General features: G+C 31.8%; 1 protein-coding gene across 1 annotated transcript in view; it reads left to right on the top strand.

Moving 5' to 3' along the window:
- Positions 1 to 2718: 2718 nt before the first annotated feature.
- The window catches only part of LOC143245136 (protein O-linked-mannose beta-1,2-N-acetylglucosaminyltransferase 1-like), a 116571-nt gene continuing 106486 nt past the window's right edge, over positions 2719 to 12803 (top strand). Inside the window, exon 1 of the mRNA XM_076491073.1 lies at positions 2719 to 2856. The gene's annotated coding sequence lies outside the window, so the exon portion shown is untranslated. The remainder of the gene's footprint in view (positions 2857 to 12803) is intronic.

The following is a 12803-nucleotide window of genomic DNA, read 5'->3' on the forward strand; positions in this document are numbered from 1 at the left end:
CAAGCCTAAATTCTGTTCTTCTTACGATGCGAACTCGAACTTAGAGTCTGTTCTTCTTACGGTGTGAACTAAAACCTAAAGTTTGTTCTTCTTACCTTGTGAACTCAAACGTAAATTCTGTTCTTCCAAGTTTATATGAGTAATATCTAAAAAACTGTTGTTCTTACTTTCTGAACTCAAACCTTAAGTTTGTTCTCCTTACTTTGTGAACTAAAATTTAAATTCAGTTTTTGTTACTGTGTGAACTCAAACCTAAAGTCTGTTCTTCTTATATTGTGAACTCAAACCTAAAGTCTGTTCTTCTTACATTGTGAACTCAAACCTAAAGTCTGTTATTCTTACTTTCTGAATTCAAACCTAAGGCCTGTTGTTCTTACTTTGTGATCTCAAGCGTAAAGTATGTTGTTCTTAATTTGTGAACCAAGACTTAAAACCTGTTATTCTTACTTTGTGAAGTAATATCTAAAAATCTGTTGTTCTTACTTTGTGAATTCAAGCATAAGGTCTGTTCTTCTTACTTTGTGATCTGAAATCTAAAATCTGTTTTTCTTACTTTGTGAACCAAATCTTAAATTCTTTTCTTCTTATGGTGTGAAGTCGAACCTAAAGTTTGTTGTTCTTATTTTATGAACTTAAATCTAAAATCTGTTTATCTTACTTTGTCAACTAAAATCTAAAATGTGTTGTTCTTACTTAGTGAACTAAAACCTAAAATTTGTGGTTCTTACTTTCTGAAATCAAACCCAAAATCTGTTCTTCTCACTTTGTAAACTAAAATCTAAAATCTGTTGTTCTTACTTTGTGAACTCATACCTAAAATTTGTTGTTCTTACTTTGTGAACTGAAACCTAAAATTTGTTGTTCTTACTTTGTGAACTGAAACCTAAAATTTGTTGCTCTTATTTTGTGAACTGAAACCTGAGGTCTGATCCTCTTACACTGTGAACTCAAACTGAAGCCTGTTCTTCTTATGGTGTGAACTCAAAACTAAAGTCTGTTATTCTTCCTTTGTGAACTCAAACCCAAAGTCTGTTTTTCTTATGGTGTGAACTAAAACCTGAAATCTGTTATTCTTACGGTGTGAAATAAACCTAAAATATGTTTTTGTTATTTTGTGAACTCAGACCTAAAAACTATTATTCTTACTTTTTAAAGTAATATATAAAAATATATCGTTCTTACTTTCTGCAATCAAACGTAAAGTCTGTTCTTCTTGATTTGTTTATTAAAATCTAAAATCTTTTATTCTTACTTTTTGAACTTAAACTTTTAATGTCTTTTTCTTTCTATGTAAACTGAAACCCAAAGCGTATTATTCTTACTTTCTGAATTCAAACCTAAAGTATGTTGTTCTTAATTTGTGAGCTCAAGCCTAAAATATAATTTTCTTAATTTGTGGACTGAGATCTAAATCCTGTCATTCTTACTTTGTAAAGTAATATCTAAAAATCTGTTTTTCTCACTTTGTGAACTCACACCTAAGATCTGTTCTCCTTGATTTGTGAACAGAAATCTAAAATCTATTGTTCTTACTTTGTGAACTTAATCCTAAATTCTGTTCTTACGGAGTGAAATCAAACCTAAAATGTGTTCTTCTTACGGTGTGAACTCGAACCTAAAGCCTGTTCTTCTTACATTGTGAACTTAATCCGTAAATATGTGGTTTTTACTTTGTGAACCCAAACCTAAAATCTCTTCTTCTTAAGGTGTGAACTTAAACCTAAAGTCTGTTGTTCTTACTGTGTGAAATAAAACCTAAAGTCTGTTCTTCTTATGGTGTGAACTCAAGTTTAAAGCCTGTTATCCTTACTTTGTGAACTGAAATCTAAAATCTGTTGTTCTTAATTTGTGAAATCAATTCTAAATTCTGTTCTGCTTACGGTGGGAAGTGAAACCTAAGGTGTGTTTTTCTTACTTTGTGAATTCAATCCTAAAGTCTGTAATTCTTTATTTCTGAACTCAAACCTAAAGTTTGTTCCTCTTACTTTGTGAACACAAACTTAAAGTCTGTTCTTCTGATGGTGTGAACTAAAACCGAAAATGTTTTCTTCTTACGGTGTGAAGTCAAACTTGAAGTTTGTTATTCTTCCTTTGTGAACTGAAACCTAAAGTCTTTTTTTCTTAAGGTGTGAACTAAAACCTAAAGTGTGGTCTTCTTATGGTGTGGAATGAAACCTAAAACCTGTTATTCTGACGGTGTGATCTCAAACCTATAATCTGTTATTCTTTCTTTGTGATTTCAAACCTAAAGGCTGTTCTTCTTACGATTTGCGCGCATGTAAAAACGCTACTAATGTTTAAATCTTCTACGAATAATCCTTAATGATGGAGTATAATTTCCTTAATATAGCCTTTGATACTAGCGTAAACCTCCGACAGTTAATTTAAGAATACTCATGTTCATCGCCTTCGAGATCTTGTTTATATTTCCTAACCCAGCAGTTAAAGTACACTAACTTCCTCCTTTTTAATTTTTCATTGGGATAATTGAAGTAGAGACGATAAGCCTGGCAATACCACAATGTACAAGGAACTTCTTTGTTATGTTATTCCCGTAAACCACACCGACTCAATTCCTTAAGCACGATAAATTACCGGGTCTGAAAATAGTCAGATCACGTTCACCTCTCCTACACACTGACCTACACTTTTCGGCAGTAGACTTTGCCTAGTTGACGTCACTCAAAAGAATACTCCTCGCGAGCAGAAGACGCGTCAGGAGCACGTGCCTTCCTAAAGCTGTTCATTCGCTGCGACTGCTGACTTGTACGATAGTATTTGAGTTCTTGTAAAGTGGCTTTCACTTTGACCGGAAGTTGATAGAGAAACTGAGGTCTGGTTTAGTCACTGAAGAAGGTAAGGAAATTTTTAAAATTTATTATTTATCAACAGCAGATGTTGTTACTCGTACTAAGGCGTCTAAAGATCACACACACACATAACATTTTTTCTTTTTCCAAAGTTAGTTTATTTGCAAATGAACGGCCTGCGTGAAGAGCCCTTACGAAGGACGACTGTATATTTTCCACCAGTAGATGGCGTCAGGGATAATCTAAGTTTATATTAATTATTCAGTGTTTACTTGCCGACTGTGACTTTCAATAACAACATTTCGTAAGCACGGTTTTGTGTTAAAGTGTATACTTTGGTAAGGTCCCATATCAGGTATTTTCAATCTATTGTCAACTGGTTGGAATTTAGAGAAATGTCAGAGGCACAAGAAGGCTGATTTTTCGTTCTATTTCAGAAACAAAAAGTTATAGGAAACTAAAACCGTATTATATCTATGTTTTTATGATAAAAGTGTAACATTTATTGTAACACATATAGGTTTTATCAGAAAATTGTAGCATATACAGGTTTTTATCAGAGAAAATATAATAAATACTGTTTTTTATCAGAAAAATGTAGCACATGCAGGTTTTTCAGGGAATAATGTAACACAGGTTTCATCAGAAAAGCGTGACACATACACCTTTTCATGAGAAATATATAGCACAGATTTTTGTACCGGAAAAGTGTTGCACATTAACGTTTTTATGAGAAGGATGTAACACACGGATTATTGTTAACAGAAACATATAGCACATAAAGCTTTTATCGGAATAATTGTAACATAGACAAGATTGGATAAGGAAAATATAACACACGGTAAAACGTAGCACATACAGGTTTTTATCAGAAAATAATAGCACAAAGAGATTTATAAAAAAGGTAGCACATGATTGTATTAAAAAAGCGTAGCGCATACATCATTTTTAAAGATCGTTACGAGAAGCATATACCACATATAGGTTTTTATAACATTCCTAAATGTGTAAGCCATAAGATTTTTGACTTTGCTTGTCTTCCTCGAAATTGTTAAATGATTTCATAAAATAAATCAACCGTAATTCAGTAACAGTTACACTTTTGTTCGATCAGGCAAACAGTTGGCACCATACGCATGTCATTATAAGTACCCTTATATGGTTACTTAAATAATTAGACTTGTGTTAAGGGACTCGTTACACATATTAAGGGTTCTAGTGCGTGTTTAATATTTTCCTCGTGACGTGTTTGACGTGTTTTTCGATGTATTTGACACAAAACGATTAAATTTATTTAAAAAAAACACAACAAAAACAGCATCGTGATTATAAATTCTAAAACCGTGTAGTTTTAACACCGTACTAACTATGGAGAACAACACAGCTTTAATCAATATATAGTTAACACCGTACAAACTATCGATACCGGTACTGTATCTTTAATCAATATATATTTATAATTACTTCCGTATAAAGTATGAAGACCGATACTGCATTTTTAATCCAAATGTAGTTGACGCCGTACAAACTGTGGAGATTGATACTGTGTCTATAAAACTGTAATTAACGTTGTACAAACTGTGGTGACTGGTACTGTAGCTTTAATACTGTATGTAGCTAACGTTGTACAAACTGTCGTGACCAGTACTGTTACTTTAATACTGTATGTAACTAACGTTGTACAAACTGTCGAGACCAGTACTGTTACTGTAATACTGTATGTAGCTAACGTTGTACAAACTGTCGTGACCAGTACTGTTACTTTAATACTGTATGTAGCTAACGTTGTACAAACTGTCGTGACCAGTACTGTTACTTTAATACTGTATGTAACTAACGTTGTACAAACTGTCGTGACCAGTACTGTTACTTTAATACTGTATGTAATTAACGTTGTACAAACTGTAGTGACCAGTACTGTTACTTTAATACTGTATGTAACTAACGTTGTACAAACTGTGGTGACTGGTACTGTTACTTTAATACTGTATGTAACTAACGTTGTACAAACTGTCGAGACCAGTACTGTTACTTTAATACTGTATGTAACTAACGTTGTACAAACTGTCGAGACCAGTACTGTTACTTTAATACTGTATGTAACTAACGTTGTACAAACTGTCGTGACCAGTACTGTTACTTTAATACTGTATGTAACTAACGTTGCACAAACTGTGGTGACTGTTACTGTTACTTTAATACTGTATGTAACTAACGTTGTACAAACTGTCGTGACCAGTACTGTTACTTTAATACTGTATGTAACTAACGTTGTACAAACTGTCGTGACCAGTACTGTTACTTTAATACTGTATGTAACTAACGTTGCACAAACTGTCGTGACCAGTACTGTTACTTTAATACTGTATGTAACTAACGTTGCACAAACTGTGGTGACTGGTACTGTTACTTTAATACTGTATGTAACTAACGTTGTACAAACTGTAGTGACCAGTACTGTTACTTTAATACTGTATGTAACTAACGTTGTACAAACTGTCGTGACCAGTACTGTTACTTTAATACTGTATGTAACTAACGTTGTACAAACTGTCGAGACCAGTTCTGTTACTTTAATACTGTATGTAACTAACGTTGTACAAACTGTCGTGACCAGTACTGTTACTTTAATACTGTATGTAACTAACGTTGTACAAACTGTCGTGACCAGTACTGTTACTTTAATACTGTATGTAGCTAACGTTGTACAAACTGTCGTGACCAGTACTGTTACTTTAATACTGTATGTAACTAACGTTGTACAAACTGTCGTGACCAGTACTGTTACTTTAATACTGTATGTAGCTAACGTTGTACAAACTGTCGTGACCAGTACTGTTACTTTAATACTGTATGTAACTAACGTTGTACAAACTGTCGTGACCAGTACTGTTACTTTAATACTGTATGTAACTAACGTTGTACAAACTGTCGTGACCAGTACTGTTACTTTAATACTGTATGTAACTAACGTTGTACAAACTGTCGTGACCAGTACTGTTACTTTAATACTGTATGTAACTAACGTTGTACAAACTGTAGTGACCAGTACTGTTACTGTAATACTGTATGTAACTAACGTTGTACAAACTGTCGTGACCAGTACTGTTACTTTAATACTGTATGTAACTAACGTTGTACAAACTGTCGAGACCAGTACTGTTACTTTAATACTGTATGTAACTAACGTTGTACAAACTGTCGAGACCAGTTCTGTTACTTTAATACTGTATGTAACTAACGTTGTACAAACTGTCGTGACCAGTACTGTTACTTTAATACTGTATGTAACTAACGTTGTACAAACTGTCGAGACCAGTACTGTTACTTTAATACTGTATGTAACTAACGTTGTACAAACTGTCGTGACCAGTACTGTTACTTTAATACTGTATGTAACTAACGTTGTACAAACTGTCGAGACCAGTACTGTTACTTTAATACTGTATGTAACTAACGTTGTACAAACTGTCGTGACCAGTACTGTTACTTTAATACTGTATGTAACTAACGTTGTACAAACTGTCGTGACCAGTACTGTTACTTTAATACTGTATGTAGCTAACGTTGTACAAACTGTCGTGACCAGTACTGTTACTTTAATACTGTATGTAACTAACGTTGTACAAACTGTCGTGACCAGTACTGTTACTTTAATACTGTATGTAACTAACGTTGTACAAACTGTCGTGACCAGTACTGTTACTTTAATACTGTATGTAACTAACGTTGTACAAACTGTCGTGACCAGTACTGTTACTTTAATACTTTATGTAACTAAAGTTGTACAAACTGTCGTGACCAGTACTGTTACTTTAATACTGTATGTAACTAACGTTGCACAAACTGTGGTGACTGGTACTGTTACTTTAATACTGTATGTAACTAACGTTGTACAAACTGTAGTGACCAGTACTGTTACTTTAATACTGTATGTAACTAACGTTGTACAAACTGTCGTGACCAGTACTGTTACTTTAATACTGTATGTAACTAACGTTGTACAAACTGTCGTGACCAGTACTGTTACTTTAATACTGTATGTAGCTAACGTTGTACAAACTGTCGTGACCAGTACTGTTACTTTAATACTGTATGTAACTAACGTTGTACAAACTGTCGTGACCAGTACTGTTACTTTAATACTGTATGTAACTAACGTTGTACAAACTGTCGTGACCAGTACTGTTACTTTAATACTGTATGTAACTGACGTTGTACAAACTGTCGTGACCAGTACTGTTACTTTAATACTGTATGTAACTAACGTTGTACAAACTGTCGTGACCAGTACTGTTACTTTAATACTGTATGTAACTAACGTTGTACAAACTGTGGTGACCAGTACTGTTACTTTAATACTGTATGTAACTAACGTTGTACAAACTGTCGAGACCAGAACTGTTACTTTAATACTGTATGTAACTAACGTTGTACAAACTGTCGTGACCAGTACTGTTACTTTAATACTGTATGTAGTTAACGTCGAACAATTTGTGGATACTGATACTGTTTTTCTAATTCATACGTAGTTAACACTGGACAAACTGCAGACATTAGTACTTTAACCCTAAAGAGGAAAGAAGTTGTCATTATGGACCATCATTAGAAATACTCTTCACACATACAGGGTTTTTCCCTTTCTCCTAATACGCTTTTGCAGGGATTGCGGCAGTAAAAACTGAGCCCATTTTTTGAGGAATACGCCCCCAACTTCTGATGTTGTTAAAACCTACTCTGACAGTGTTACGAGGTGAAGAGAAAGTAAAATGCAGAATTTTTTTGTTTTTCCTTGGGTGTGACTTTCAGCACGAGGTCTCGCCACAGCTTTTGTTCGAAGTTGAGTAAACACAACACGTGTAGGAATCTCTTATAATCTGTTGATTGAGCTGGTTCACAAAACAGTTTTGTCTTCGTCTGAATAAATGGAAATCTCTAGTTACAGTGATAACTACATCCAAACACTTCATCCAGAGTTTCAACTGTTTTTTTGAAACCTTTAATTTTGTGATTTTCAATAAGGTACCAGAAAAGATAGAATAGTGTTTCTACAATTAAGGACACAATCGAAATCTGAGTAAAATATAAGAGAAAAACGTAATATACTTGCAAGACGGGTCTGGTATGAACAAAGTATTCTAATATTATTCAAGACCAATTACTGTAGCACGAAAAAAAGTATTTTAATATTCTTAAAGACCAATTAATGTAGCAGGATAAGGATACAAAGTATTTTAATATTGTTAAAGACCAATTAGTGTAGCAGGATACAAAGTATTTTAATATTGTTAAAGACCGATTAGTCTAGCACGAAACAAAGTATTTTAATATTGTTAAAGACCAATTAGTGTAGCAGGATACAAAGTATTTTAATATTGTTAAAGACCAATTAGTGTAGCAGGATACAAAGTATTTTAATATTGTTAAAGACCAATTAGTCTAGCACGAAACAAAGTATTTTAATATTGTTAAAGACCGATTAGTCTAGCACGAAACAAAGTATTTTAATATTGTTAAAGACCGATTAGTCTAGCACGAAACAAAGTATTTTAATATTGTTAAAGACCAATTAGTGTAGCAGGATACAAAGTATTTTAATATTGTTAAAGACCCATTAGTCTAGCACGAAACAAAGTATTTTAATATTGTTAAAGACCGATTAGTCTAGCACGAAACAAAGTATTTTAATATTCTTAAAGACCAATTAGTGTAGAAGGATACAAAGTATTTTAATATTGTTAAAGACCGATTAGTCTAGCACGAAACAAAGTATTTTAATTTTGTTAAAGACCCATTAGTCTAGCACGAAACAAAGTATTTTAATATTGTTAAAGACCAATTAGTGTAGCAGGATACAAAGTATTTTAATATTGTTAAAGACCGATTAGTCTAGCACGAAACAAAGTATTTTAATATTGTTAAAGACCCATTAGTGTAGCAGGATACAAAGTATTTTAACATTGTTAAAGACCCATTAGTCTAGCACGAAACAAAGTATTTTAATATTGTTAAAGACCAATTAGTGTAGCAGGATACAAAGTATTTTAATATTGTTAAAGACCGATTAGTCTAGCACGAAACAAAGTATTTTAATATTGTTAAAGACCCATTAGTCTAGCACGAAACAAAGTATTTTAATATTGTTAAAGACCCATTAGTCTAGCACGAAACAAAGTATTTTAATATTGTTAAAGACCCATTAGTGTAGCAGGATACAAAGTATTTTAATATTGTTAAAGACCCATTAGTCTAGCACGAAACAAAGTATTTTAATATTGTTAAAGACCAATTACTGTAGCAGGATACAAAGTATTTTAATATTGTTAAAGACCGATTAGTCTAGCACGAAACAAAGTATTTTAATATTGTTAAAGACCAATTAGTGTAGCAGGATACAAAGTATTTTAATATTGTTAAAGACCGATTAGTCTAGCACGAAACAAAGTATTTTAATATTGTTAAAGACCCATTAGTGTAGCAGGATACAAAGTATTTTAATATTGTTAAAGACCCATTAGTCTAGCACGAAACAAAGTATTTTAATATTGTTAAAGACCAATTAGTGTAGCAGGATACAAAGTATTTTAATATTGTTAAAGACCGATTAGTCTAGCACGAAACAAAGTATTTTAATATTGTTAAAGACCCATTAGTCTAGCACGAAACAAAGTATTTTAATATTGTTAAAGACCCATTAGTCTAGCACGAAACAAAGTATTTTAATATTGTTAAAGACCCATTAGTGTAGCAGGATACAAAGTATTTTAATATTGTTAAAGACCCATTAGTCTAGCACGAAACAAAGTATTTTAATATTGTTAAAGACCAATTAGTGTAGCAGGATACAAAGTATTTTAATATTGTTAAAGACCGATTAGTCTAGCACGAAACAAAGTATTTTAATATTGTTAAAGACCCATTAGTCTAGCACGAAACAAAGTATTTTAATATTGTTAAAGACCCATTAGTCTAGCACGAAACAAAGTATTTTAATATTGTTAAAGACCAATTAGTGTAGCAGGATACAAAGTATTTTAATATTGTTAAAGACCGATTAGTCTAGCACGAAACAAAGTATTTTAATATTGTTAAAGACCCATTAGTCTAGCACGAAACAAAGTATTTTAATATTGTTAAAGACCGATTAGTCTAGCACGAAACAAAGTATTTTAATATTGTTAAAGACCGATTAGTCTAGCACGAAACAAAGTATTTTAATATTGTTAAAGACCGATTAGTCTAGCACGAAACAAAGTATTTTAATATTGTTAAAGACCAATTAGTGTAGCAGGATACAAAGTATTTTAATATTGTTAAAGACCCATTAGTCTAGCACGAAACAAAGTATTTTAATATTGTTAAAGACCGATTAATCTAGCACGAAACAAAGTATTTTAATATTGTTAAAGACCGATTAGTCTAGCACGAAACAAAGTATTTTAATATTGTTAAAGACCAATTAGTGTAGCAGGATACAAAGTATTTTAATATTGTTAAAGACCCATTAGTCTAGCACGAAACAAAGTATTTTAATATTGTTAAAGACCGATTAGTCTAGCACGAAACAAAGTATTTTAATATTGTTAAAGACCGATTAGTCTAGCACGAAACAAAGTATTTTAATATTGTTAAAGACCCATTAGTCTAGCACGAAACAAAGTATTTTAATATTGTTAAAGACCGATTAGTCCAGCACGAAACAAAGTATTTTAATATTGTTAAAGACCGATTAGTCTAGCACGAAACAAAGTATTTTAATATCGTTAAAGACCGATTAGTCTAACACGAAACAAAGTATTTTAATATTGTTAAAGACCGATTAGTCCAGCACGAAACAAAGTATTTTAATATCGTTAAAGACCGATTAGTCTAACACGAAACAAAGTATTTTAATATTGTTAAAGACCGATTAGTCCAGCACGAAACAAAGTATTTTAATATTGTTAAAGACCAATTAGTGTAGCAGGATACAAAGTATTTTAATATTGTTAAAGACCGATTAGTCTAGCACGAAACAAAGTATTTTAATATTGTTAAAGACCCATTAGTCTAGCACGAAACAAAGTATTTTAATATTGTTAAAGACCAATTAGTGTAGCAGGATACAAAGTATTTTAATATTGTTAAAGACCGATTAGTCTAGCACGAAACAAAGTATTTTAATATTGTTAAAGACCCATTAGTCTAGCACGAAACAAAGTATTTTAATATTGTTAAAGACCCATTAGTCTAGCACGAAACAAAGTATTTTAATATTGTTAAAGACCGATTAGTCCAGCACGAAACAAAGTATTTTAATATTGTTAAAGACCAATTAGTCCAGCACGAAACAAAGTATTTTAATATTGTTAAAGACCAATTAGTGTAGCAGGATACAAAGTATTTTAATATTGTTAAAGACCGATTAGTCTAGCACGAAACAAAGTATTTTAATATTGTTAAAGACCCATTAGTCTAGCACGAAACAAAGTATTTTAATATTGTTAAAGACCAATTAGTGTAGCAGGATACAAAGTATTTTAATATTGTTAAAGACCGATTAGTCTAGCACGAAACAAAGTATTTTAATATTGTTAAAGACCCATTAGTCTAGCACGAAACAAAGTATTTTAATATTGTTAAAGACCCATTAGTCTAGCACGAAACAAAGTATTTTAATATTGTTAAAGACCGATTAGTCTAGCACGAAACAAAGTATTTTAATATTGTTAAAGACCGATTAGTCTAGCACGAAACAAAGTATTTTAATATTGTTAAAGACCGATTAGTCTAGCACGAAACAAAGTATTTTAATATTGTTAAAGACCAATTAGTGTAGCAGGATACAAAGTATTTTAATATTGTTAAAGACCGATTAGTCTAGCACGAAACAAAGTATTTTAATATTGTTAAAGACCCATTAGTGTAGCAGGATACAAAGTATTTTAATATTGTTAAAGACCCATTAGTCTAGCACGAAACAAAGTATTTTAATATTGTTAAAGACCAATTAGTGTAGCAGGATACAAAGTATTTTAATATTGTTAAAGACCGATTAGTCTAGCACGAAACAAAGTATTTTAATATTGTTAAAGACCCATTAGTCTAGCACGAAACAAAGTATTTTAATATTGTTAAAGACCCATTAGTCTAGCACGAAACAAAGTATTTTAATATTGTTAAAGACCCATTAGTGTAGCAGGATACAAAGTATTTTAATATTGTTAAAGACCCATTAGTCTAGCACGAAACAAAGTATTTTAATATTGTTAAAGACCAATTAGTGTAGCAGGATACAAAGTATTTTAATATTGTTAAAGACCGATTAGTCTAGCACGAAACAAAGTATTTTAATATTGTTAAAGACCCATTAGTCTAGCACGAAACAAAGTATTTTAATATTGTTAAAGACCCATTAGTCTAGCACGAAACAAAGTATTTTAATATTGTTAAAGACCAATTAGTGTAGCAGGATACAAAGTATTTTAATATTGTTAAAGACCGATTAGTCTAGCACGAAACAAAGTATTTTAATATTGTTAAAGACCCATTAGTCTAGCACGAAACAAAGTATTTTAATATTGTTAAAGACCGATTAGTCTAGCACGAAACAAAGTATTTTAATATTGTTAAAGACCGATTAGTCTAGCACGAAACAAAGTATTTTAATATTGTTAAAGACCGATTAGTCTAGCACGAAACAAAGTATTTTAATATTGTTAAAGACCGATTAGTCTAGCACGAAACAAAGTATTTTAATATTGTTAAAGACCAATTAGTTTAGCACGAAACAAAGTATTTTAATATTGTTAAAGACCGATTAGTCTAGCACGAAACAAAGTATTTTAATATTGTTAAAGACCAATTAGTGTAGCAGGATACAAAGTATTTTAATATTGTTAAAGACCCATTAGTCTAGCACGAAACAAAGTATTTTAATATTGTTAAAGACCGATTAATCTAGCACGAAACAAAGTATTTTAATATTGTTAAAGACCGATTAGTCTAGCACGA

Source organism: Tachypleus tridentatus, chromosome 2 (genome assembly GCF_004210375.1).
Source record: "Tachypleus tridentatus isolate NWPU-2018 chromosome 2, ASM421037v1, whole genome shotgun sequence".
Lineage (NCBI taxonomy): Eukaryota > Metazoa > Arthropoda > Merostomata > Xiphosura > Limulidae > Tachypleus > Tachypleus tridentatus.